The sequence below is a fragment of the Myxine glutinosa genome, chromosome 10, assembly GCF_964187855.1.
Source record: "Myxine glutinosa chromosome 10, kmMyxGlut1.1, whole genome shotgun sequence".
In the NCBI taxonomy this organism is placed as follows: domain Eukaryota; kingdom Metazoa; phylum Chordata; class Myxini; order Myxiniformes; family Myxinidae; genus Myxine; species Myxine glutinosa.
The window spans coordinates 86,768,055-86,779,224 of NC_136270.1; positions in this window are offsets into that span (position 1 = coordinate 86,768,055).

Consider the following 11,170-nt stretch of genomic DNA (forward strand, 5'->3'; position numbering starts at 1 on the left):
TACCTTGGGAAAAATGGATCCCAGATAACAAGTCCCTCCCCACTGTTCGGGTAGGTATGGATATGCTTTATTTCCGCAAATAAACATTACTCCATGGGGTGGGATAAGGGCCGAGGCCATGCATTTACTGATCTCAACGCGGGTGGCGCTTGGTGTTCCCCAAGATATGGTTAGCTTGGTTACGTTATGCTGGGCTTGGTCATCTATGGTTATTACAAGGGGGCCTTCCTTTTCTCTCCATCTGGTGTCGGATGGCAGGGTATGGGTACATTCCGAGGTTCCCATCTGAACGTGTCCCTTTCCTATAAGACACACCCGTCCCTTTTGCTCTGTCACCCAGACTGGATCAGGTGGTTTGTCTAACAAAGCCTGCTTAATGGGTGGGGTATATCGAAACTCCCGGGAACACACTGCTGGGTAGATTTGGGCCTATCAGTTCCAAGGTTGTGGTCAGACATGGGGTACGCAAGGGTCCTGAGCACATATCTCGTAGGGACAGGGGTAGCACTACCATTTCTATCCCTGTCGTACTGGTGTGGGGAAAATGCATGCACACCCAACACCGTGATCGGTTCTGTACTTTCGCCATTGCACGGGTCACTGTCCAATACGTATTTTCCTTTGGCTTTTTCCTGCTTTCGATCCGTGGGTGCGGAATTAATATGTGTGAAATGCATGGTGGCCTATCATCGTAGGGGGAGGTCATGAATTCACATTGTAGTAATAGAGTAGTGCCGCTGTTCAGTAATACATGCGTGGTTAAATTGTTCGAGTCCTTTCCCCATTTGTAACCCGGCCTGGCCATGTTTACTATTGGTGCGCCGCCTTGTCGTGGCGCTTGCTTCAAACGACTGAGGGCAGCAAAACCTGTCTTCCTTCCATGTGAGTCTGTGTACAACACCCTCCACATTATCCGTGTCCATACATCTTCCTTTACATGGCAGCAGGGTATATTTATCCTCTGACCCCAGATAACTCTCTGCCGGTAGACCTTAACAGTTTGGTCGCCATATACATATGTCTCCGTGTTCGCCCATGCCCTCGTGTCCCCAGTGCTGGCAAAGCTGTAAATTAAACTAAGTGTGATTGCCACCCCTAACAGGCGGTGGTGCAGCATCCTCGATCTGTGGTGGTGCGTTTGAGGTGTCTGTGTTTGTGGGTATGGCCAACTTACAATGTGTGGCATGTACCCAGGACGACTTGCCCTCACCAAAACACCGCTGTTGGTGTGATCAGAAGAACTTGGTATGGCCCCGTCCAACTTTGTTCGAGCGCAGTCTTACGGGTGAAATGCTTCACCAGCACGTAATCTCCTGCCTCGACGGTGTGGATAGGCTTGCTTGTTGGCTCCGGTAGGGCCTCCCGAACGCGTTCATGTATGCTGCGTGCCACATGGGATAGACCTATGCAAAACTTTAAAAAACATGTCATCCATGATAGGTAATTCAAGTGCTGCCATATCCGTTGTTGGCTGATGCCGTTGACATATAGCGCACGAGCGACAGACCATGGTAACCACAGTCGAAAGGCCTGGTGCTGCCCAGGTGGAAGTGACCTGCCTCATCACCTCACCCCCCTATGGCACACATGGCCATTTGAATGCGCCATGCGTGCCAACCATGGCAATAAAGCTCGCGGTGCCACGGGTTTGTCATTAATCGTCCACATTTGTCCTTCTGCGGGGCGCTGAGCTCCCAATTTAATCCAATCTTGATGTTCTACGTTTGAGGCCGCGGCTTGTAATTGTATTACATCGAACTCTGTAGGTGCGGATGTCGGAACGTCTGTCTTGAGGTGCCAAATTAATTATGAACCCTTCATTGTTGTCCAACACATGGACCGTTCGGTATTCAACATTGTATCGACGCCTTACTGGCGTTTTCCGCAGTCGGTCCATCATCCATGTACGACAGTACCCTGCCATTCCCAAAAATCGCAACGAACACACTAACTCTTCACTGTTATCCTTCACTTCACTTCAAAATTTCACTGTTATCCTATCAATACCTGGACAATTTTTTCCTTTCCTTCCTAGATACGCGAATTTCACATCAGTATAAACCCACTGGAAAAATTATCTGAAAAATAACTAGCCTCCCAAAACCATTTCCCTGCAAGAGCGGGGTTAGCCTTGCGGTCCACATGACAATCTTTTTTATTTTGCTCTATCACCTCCCTTTGAGCAATAATTTAATTGGTGTGATTCCCATTTACCCACTCCTGGTGGAGTTCTGTTCACCTGGTCTGCAGAGCCGTGATCCAATCTTCACCAGCCCCCAATCACCTTCTTATCACAAAACAACAGTCCATAACTAACCACTTTTCTTTATTTCCCGTCTTTTCCATCAACTTTTATAATCTTTTCCCCTCCCTTTCTTAGCAAACCTTGCAAAGTCACTTGTCATTGACAAATGATCCATCTAATTTGACTTTCCATTTATCATCTTCGCACTTTCCACGACATTCTTCTCACTTACTTTAAACCTTTTCTTCAGACACAACCCACATGAGTTATGAATACAATTTCCCCTTCCAGGCACGTGTCTAGTCACTCACAAAGTGTCCATAAGACAACGTCATCATATTCCACAGAACTCCACCACTCTATTAAATCCTAAACATGCCCAATGGGCAATCCACGAAAAAATCAAAGCATTTTCAGTCCCCTTTTTCCCATAAACTAGTCAATGTAAGTCAGCCAAACATAAACAAAGAGGTTCCAGCGAGTTGTGACCTCCATAACTCTAAACAACTCCGCTGGCACCTTTTAAAACAAACTTTCCCAGTCACTTACTAAAATAAAGTGCAGCTCTTGTCCGTAGATATACGTTAACCAAGGTTACATGAGACTTGACAACAATAGAATTTGGCTACCTACAGAAAAAGTACCTGCACAACACATTTACAAACCAATTCGTCCCCTCGTATTAGGGAACGTCACAAATGTTCCACCACAATTTACAGCAGGTGACCACCCACCTGCCTTCTGTCGAAGTCCAGTTCAATTTCCATTCACAGACAGACAGACAGACAGACAGACGAACCCCCAACGTACTAACAGGATGGTCTCACAGAGGCCATTCCATTCAAATCTGTAGGCTGCCACGATTCTTCCTGCCAGGACACACCATCATAGTCACCATAGTCACACGACACGTCAGCAGACACAGTGAATGACATTCAACATCATAGCAAACGCCGCAGAAACTGCTCCTCCTTGATCCATATCTGCAGACGCAGTCAGACACACCCAGTTGGACAGACAGACTGGCTCCACATTACAACTGCAAACATCCGAAATGACAACAGCTAACACCAAATATTTATTGTCCCCCTTTCAGGGAAGTCAAATCAACCACCATTAAAGCACAAAACAGAAAACGACCATATACTCAGAGTATATACCATATACTCAGAGTGAGACCAGAAAATCAAGCAGACAGACCGACAATCGAACCTGTCTTTCGACACTGCCGAACGACAAGTTCGCAGACACTGAGGGAGTGACATTCGACCCCCAGTAGATACCGCGGACACCGCTTTGGTCCGCACCAGCAACTCCCTCAAAATCAGTGTTCAGAGACATGACTCCATAGACAGCCAGAAAGCCAGACAAATACGGACACACACACACAGAGATTAATATATTTTTACAGATTAATATACAGAGATTAATAGATTAATATAAACAATTAATATATTGTCCACATTCATCTTGGTCAACCCAACCCATTCTGGCTCTCCCCAAGAGCTCTGTGTCCGGACAGACAGACAGATAAACGGACCGGGTGAAACCATAACCATCCATCCTTCCGATTGGACTCACGTCCGCATCACATGTCATTCTTGCCTTCATTCAACGCATTCTGTCATCCCACGTCGGCCAAATACAAGCCCCGGCCATGCCGTTGAATAAACACCCTGTCGGTTGACAGCCTATTATTTTTGACTTTCACTCCCATTCTCCCTTGCTACATCTGGAGAGCCGTTAATGTGGGGATGTAATTGAACACTTGTTTTAAAGCCCTGTCTACACATGCTCTCCATAACATTCTCATTATTCCCTGCCGATTTTACTCATCCGGATTGCCCAACGCCCGTAGGCAATTTGGGGAATCCCTTGTCAGTCAATGACACACATCAATGACACACACACAATAAACACAAATACACGCTGCAATGACAGATCATTCATTCCCTTATACACAATACAGTATAAATTCATGCACACTCATGCACACTTCAATCCTACTTACCTGTGAACTCTAACACATCCAGTGCGTAGCTTAACTTAAAATACTCATTATTCTACCTTTCTTGGGCTAGTCCCTCCTGGTAGTCCTAAGATCGGGTCGCCCCCCGATTCCTAACCTTAAACGCAGTTCTCACGCCGGAGTAACTTAATACCTATTATCTATCACCCACATATGGGTCTACCTGCTTCCCACGCAGGAAGCTTACCTCCTTATCCCGGGCGCCCTGTATAATCGATTCATTACCCACTGCTGCTCTGGTTTAAACTAAATTTGGTTCGGAATGCAAGCCAGGTGGTACAGCCGACAGAGGTCCACACGTGTCCAAAGCAAGGCGGGAGGCTTCAATTTCGAGGTGCAAAAATGCGTACCCACCAAATTAGATGCCGGCAGGCCTCCCTCCCGACCTGGAACGTGAGGATCCACCTCGTCTGCACACTTGGATGTATCCCACTTCTGACACCAAAATTGTCGAGATCGAAGACCTCAAGGGAAGGAAGAAGAAGAAGAATCAGAGGAAGAAGAACAACAATGTTTAATAAAATCGATTATACACACACGTGTGGAGCGAGGCTAGAGAATGCGCCGCCTACACGCAGCGGGCAATTCCTCAAGACACTCGCTAAAAAATAAGTGGAAAGGCATTTCATTTATAGCAAAATATTAGACAAGAATCTGCGCTAAAGACATAGCACTAATGGGCCATAAGGACAACACCTCCCATTGTCCCGTCCTATAGAAGGTCAAATTTAGACAACAAGATGTAAGCATAATGATAGGCTACGCTTTTTTTGGCTATCTATCTAAACATATCAGACCCGAGCGCAGGCCGAAGTAAATATTCTTATACACTAGGCTAAATGGTAGATGAAGATTGGATACGTCCTTGGTTTAGGAGACATACTAAACACTACGAAGATATATAATTAATTATTCCCTTTGTGAAGGAGGCGTTTGGATGACATCTTTTCCTGTACGTGGGTCGAGAGCATTTTATCTACTGTTTGGCACATAATTCAAGGACTTGTTTATTAGGCTAAGGATCCACCCTGCACGTCGAGCCTCGAAACCACATTTTGTCCACTCACCTCTGCCTGCAGTTGAGTTCAAATCAGTTTTGAGAAGCACGATATATAATTTCAGATGTTTATGATCAATTGAGTCATGGGGTCTGAACCCTAATGGCTAACATATATATATATATATATATATATATATATATATATATATATATATATATATATATATATATATATATATATATATAGCCAGGAATCATTTACATCTTCAGACTGCAGGTAGCGTAATTTCTGGGGAACACGACTAGACTGCTGATGCAAATCCCCTCATAACTGCCTATTTTCCAATGTACTAGCAGGGACCCAAGAACAGAGTTCCATGGAAAACCTTCCCTTTTTTTGGATGGTTTATAGGCAACGAAGCGCTGCTTCGCATGTTCCCAGAAGCTTATGTTTTAGCAATATAAAGGTAGGGGATGGCAATTGTGAATATGAGAGGTTTGGCAATGTATTCGGCCTCAATTGCATGATAATCAAAATGCCGGTGGGTGGAGTCAACTTTCCTACTAATGACGTCGTTGTGGGTGGAGTCGGGCCAGCTGTCCAAGCATTGGGTGGAAAGAGAGAAACAGACGGAGATGAAAACTGCCGCGACTTTAATATTGTTATGTTTGTGGGGTAGTGATATGTAGAATCAGGTAGATTTGTGTAGGTATCATGCTCCGGATGTCGGGTAAGAACCATCACCATGTAATAAGTTTTGTTTAGCCGAATGTCGGAGTAAGGTGTATCTTCATCTCCATTATGAGGAATGGGGCATGTTCACTAGTATAGGGATTATGTTAATTCCCTGGTTCGCAAACCTCAGTAATTTATCCTTTATCTCTTTTGGCACTGCACCGTAGACATGAGTGAGGAAATTCCCATTAATTGCACTAAATAATAACTATAAACCAACCGGAAGCCAGTTCTGAGCCCGGCCATTTGGACGCACCAGCAACATCATCACGGAAGACAGGCAGGCCGAAGACACGCCCCGAGGAGCCGTGATTGGCCAGGGCGGAGCAAGAAGCAATTCGTTATTGGGTGGGAGTTGACCAATGGGAAGGCCGGGGTAAGAAGGGACTCGTGATTGGCCAGGGCGGAGCAAGAAGCTACCCGCTGATTGGTAGAAGGAAGGCCAAGGAGGAAGCAGAGCGCCGATTGGCAACGACCACCGATGACGTCAGAGGCGAGCAAGAAGCAGCGCGCTGATTTGTGGAGAAGCGCTGATGATGTCACGACCCCGACGATAAAATAAGTCCAGGACCAACATTTCTCACTTGCCTTTTGCCCTTCCTCACCTCTCGCAACTTCCTCTGTCCCTCGACGTTCCTGCCTCTCGCTCACCCCTGGTCCTCGACACTCTTGCTGACACCATCCTTTGGCGGACGAGGAGAACGGAGGCCGACGCGGCTGGGGAGGCAAGCTGCACGCCTGCCGTCCAGACGGACCGTGCAGCGAGGCTTGGCTTTGTGCGCGCATCAAACGACGAGCGGTTTCCCGCCAACACCGGAGCTGCGTCAAGACTGCGCACTGGGGCCTGGACGAGTGCTGACGATGCACCGAGCGAGTTGAGCTAAGTGCCATAATTACACTATTATTTTCCAGTTCTTGAATTCCCCTCTGTCTGTGTATGGTGCACCTTCTGCACCGTTCTGTCTGTTCTGGGAGCGCTCCATTTAGGAACTTAGTTTTACCGTCGCATTTTCTTGTTATCGGCATCCGTTTTAATTAATCCTTTTGTTATTTTCCTTGTACATTTCTAAACCCGGTTTTTGTTTGAGTTATTTTCTGCAGGTTGAAGACTGCCCGGCGGGATCACTCAGATAAATGCTTCAGCTTCCTCCCCTTTCTTCCCCCGCATAGATAAAGTCCGCAATTTAACTGAACGCTTCGGAGTAAAAGCTCGCTATTCGCCATTCGTGATCCCTGTGGTGTTCACCTGAGGGAATCACATGACAATATATAGATACAATCTTGTCTCCTTCAGCCACTCCTCATAGTGTAGTCGAGCTAGGCCCGGAATCAATCTAATAACCCGACACTGAACTCACTGTATCGCAGATAATGTCCTTCCTAAGTTATTCTGACCAAAATGGTAAGCAATATAAGGTGACAAAGAGCTCCCTAGAGGTGAGGGCAAATTTTGGAATGTGTCCAGGGCTGCCCAGAGGATTCCCACAATAACTCACTTATTCTTTGTTGAAAGGGATGGTGCACTTTAGATGGATTGCTCTCCATGTGAAGTACCAATCCATCAGTTACAAGTCAGCAAAAAACATTTTATAACTACAACGGCATTCTTCAACATTGCGACATCGACCAATATGCCTCCGCCCACATTATGACATCATTCTTGGGTAAAATGCCAGGGGCATAGAAAAGGCCCCTTTATATAAGAATATGTGCCATGTGGCAAAGTAGAGAAAGGAAGGGACATTCCATAGGTTATAGAAAATGTCGAACAATAGAAAAGAAAGGTCAATTAAAAAAATCTTGTCTGCATGCTGTGTGTGAACAATACTTGCATAACCCTTATGTTCTTAGGAGGAACCAAGTAATACTCGAGAACAGTTTATATAAAGGGGTGCCAATTTGATTCATACACTTGCATGAAGAAGTAAATGTATTTTATTTGCCAGATGTAGGGCGCCCTACGGGCACTGCTCGATCGCATAAATTCACTGGACTAAAGTCCAGGTGAGCTAGAAGTGAAAAAAACATTTCCACAAAAATCAACCAAACAAGGTAGGAAGGAATGACAAAGAATGTTAAGGTAGGAATGACACCACAATACAACACCACAATCCTTGTATGGATTGCCATTTTAGGTTATTTCTACGAAGTCTCCAAAATAACCTCGTAGAGTGTATCCTGGTGCCCGACTGTACGTACGTACATACGTTAACATTTGACTAAAACACCTCACAAACTACCCAACCGATATGGACTAAATTTGGGCGATGCATCAGGACAGCAAGGTCTCATGGGGTCGTGCTCCCCATCTGGATGTGTCCCCTATAAATGGGGATAAAGGGAGGAGTTTCCCCCCAAATATTGATATTTCATTCAAAAGTATTCTCAGAAACTGTCAGACAGATCCAGGCTAAACTCGCCACGAGGCATCGGGACCATGCCATAACCTTAAGCTGTGCTCCTCATGGTGGTATCTCCCCCAGAAAGGGGGCCATTATCCCCCTCCCAGAATTCCTCATTTTCACTAAAACATCGTCTCCACAACTACCTGAACAATACGGACCAAATTTGGTACAACACACCAGGACAGTAATGTCTCATGGGGTTGTGCTCCCAATCCAGATCTGCCAATTTAAGAGGGGTTTGCGTCAAATATTGGTATTTCATTCAAAAATCTTCTCAGAAACCATCAGACAAATCCAGACCAAACTGGCCATGCGACATTGTGACCGTGCCCTAACCTTAAGCTGTGCCCCTCATGGCCGTATCTCCTCTGGAAAGGGGGCCACTGGCTCCCTCGTCTAATCCCTCATAATCATTAAACCATCTTTTTCTCGCAAACTACATGATCGATATGGACCAAATTTGGGACGATACATGGGAACATTCAGGTCTCATGGGGTTGTGCTCTCCATCCGGATCCGCCCCCTATAAAAGGCTGCAAATGGGGGTTTCCCCTCAATATTCATGTAATTAACTTTAAAAATCTTCTCAAAAACCGTGGGGGAATAGCTGTCAGCCCCCCACGGAGAAATAGTAACAATTGTATGATCGAAGATGTCTATATTGTATTGGAGGTAGTAGTAGATTTGTCGTGTAGGTTGGTGGAATTGTGCATTTTATTTGTTGAGATCGAGACGGAAAAATGTCAAAAGATGTCCTGATGCCAATCGGAAAAAGGATTATGGAGTTGTATTGCGGTGTCATTCCTATCTTGCCATTCCTTCCTACTTTGTTTTTGGGGGATTCCATCCTTACATGTTTTTTTTCTGACTTGTCCAACTATTTTTCCCAATCTCGATGATTCTTTGCTGATAATTGGATCGAATCCTGAGTTTGACATAGATTTTTCTAATAATAATTGTTCTAATAATTTTTCTGATATCCATCACCAACCAACATGAGATGCGCTTATTCCCATGAACACGAACTTTTTCCCGGCAATCAATCTGAAGCGTCATCTGCAGATTCTTGCAAAAATGCAAACTGCCCTCGAGGTATAATACAAACTAAACCACAACGGGTCCCGACCAATAATGGACCCGAGGGCACTTCAATAAAAAAATTATGTATCATTCCTCTCTCGTGGTCGAGTCTGAAAATTACAATCTGAAACGACACCATCTTCAAAAAGCAACGGCGGCCATATTCTACGAGAGTGTAGAACCAGGCCAGGCGTTGTCATGCCAACGTGACGCCATCGGTCCGGCGTGCTTTTGTGGTGTATTAATTTTTTAATCCCATTTTAAAAAATTTGTTATGGTGCGGGTGCAATACCAAGAGAGAATTTTTACATTGTTACATCAACTCACACACACTTTTACAATACGGCCCAATGGGAAATGGCAAATGCTGTTATGAAGACTCGTTCAGACTATATCATCCATAATTGACAAAGTGATAATTAATTTTAGAACGTATGGGCAAGAAGGATAACGTGGACGTAATTTTTTTTTTTTGAATGGCAGTTGTAACCTAGAAAAATATGTTTTGATGAAGTTGAATTTTTCGTCACATCGATACATTTCAAACAGGGATCCAATTGGAGTGGAGCAGATGATGACACAGTGAGTGTTGATTGGCATTTGTGTTTGTAATTAATGAACTCAATCGTATAAGTTTCCTCGCTTGTGGATGATGAAAAAGTCACTGCTATAAAGATCGACACTGCTACAGATGTGTTTATGTGAAAATAAACACTTTCCGGAATCACTTTAGGAAGCAACTTCAATTCAGTGGCATCAAAAAAAAAAACTGCCACTTGCACCAATTACATTTACGTGGCAAAATTGAAGTTCCAATGCTTTGCAATCTCAGGAAGATGGAGAAGACAATGATAAGCTGCTTCTTCATTGGATGAAACTGAATAAATGTCAAAAGATTGTCAAATAATTTATTTTTCACAATTTTACTTCGACTCAATTATTAAGACAAAAATCGACAAATTAAGGCTGAAGTTTCACGTAAAAAACAAGAAAGAGCGATGAGAGATTGCAAACCCTCGTGAGGACGTGTTTGTATTTTGTGTGGTGTTTATTAGCAGCTGTGTTTGTGCGGTTTATTGACGACGTACATTTATGTTCAATCTAATATGGCTGCCGAACCACATGACTATTGACGTCATCAATTAATTTTTTTCCCATACAATGTTTGTATGGATCATGCTATTTGTTTTAGATCATGCTCAAGAAATTTCAAACTGATCACATCAAGCGTTCTACTTGTCTAATTATGACATCATCATGAATATATGTTGTTTCCCCATGGTGAGGACTTGACAATGAGCCATGTTTAAATTTTTTCCATGGAGTGGTTTCGGAGGTACACTACATGATCAAAAGTTTGTGGACGCCTGAACATCGAACATCTCATTCCAAAATCAAGGGCATTAATATGGAGTTGGTCCCCCCCCCCCCCCCTTGCTGCTATAACAGCCTCCACTCTTCTTGGAAGGCTTTCCTCTAGATGTTGGAACATTGCTGCGGGGATTTGCTTCCATTCAACCACAAGAGCATTAGTGAGGTAGGGCACTGATGTTGGGTGATTAGGCCTGGCTCACAGTCGGCGTTCCAATTCATCCCAAATGCGTTTGATGGGGTTGAGGTCAGGGCTCTGTGCAGGCCAGTCAAGTTCTTCCACACTGATCTCAACAAACCATTT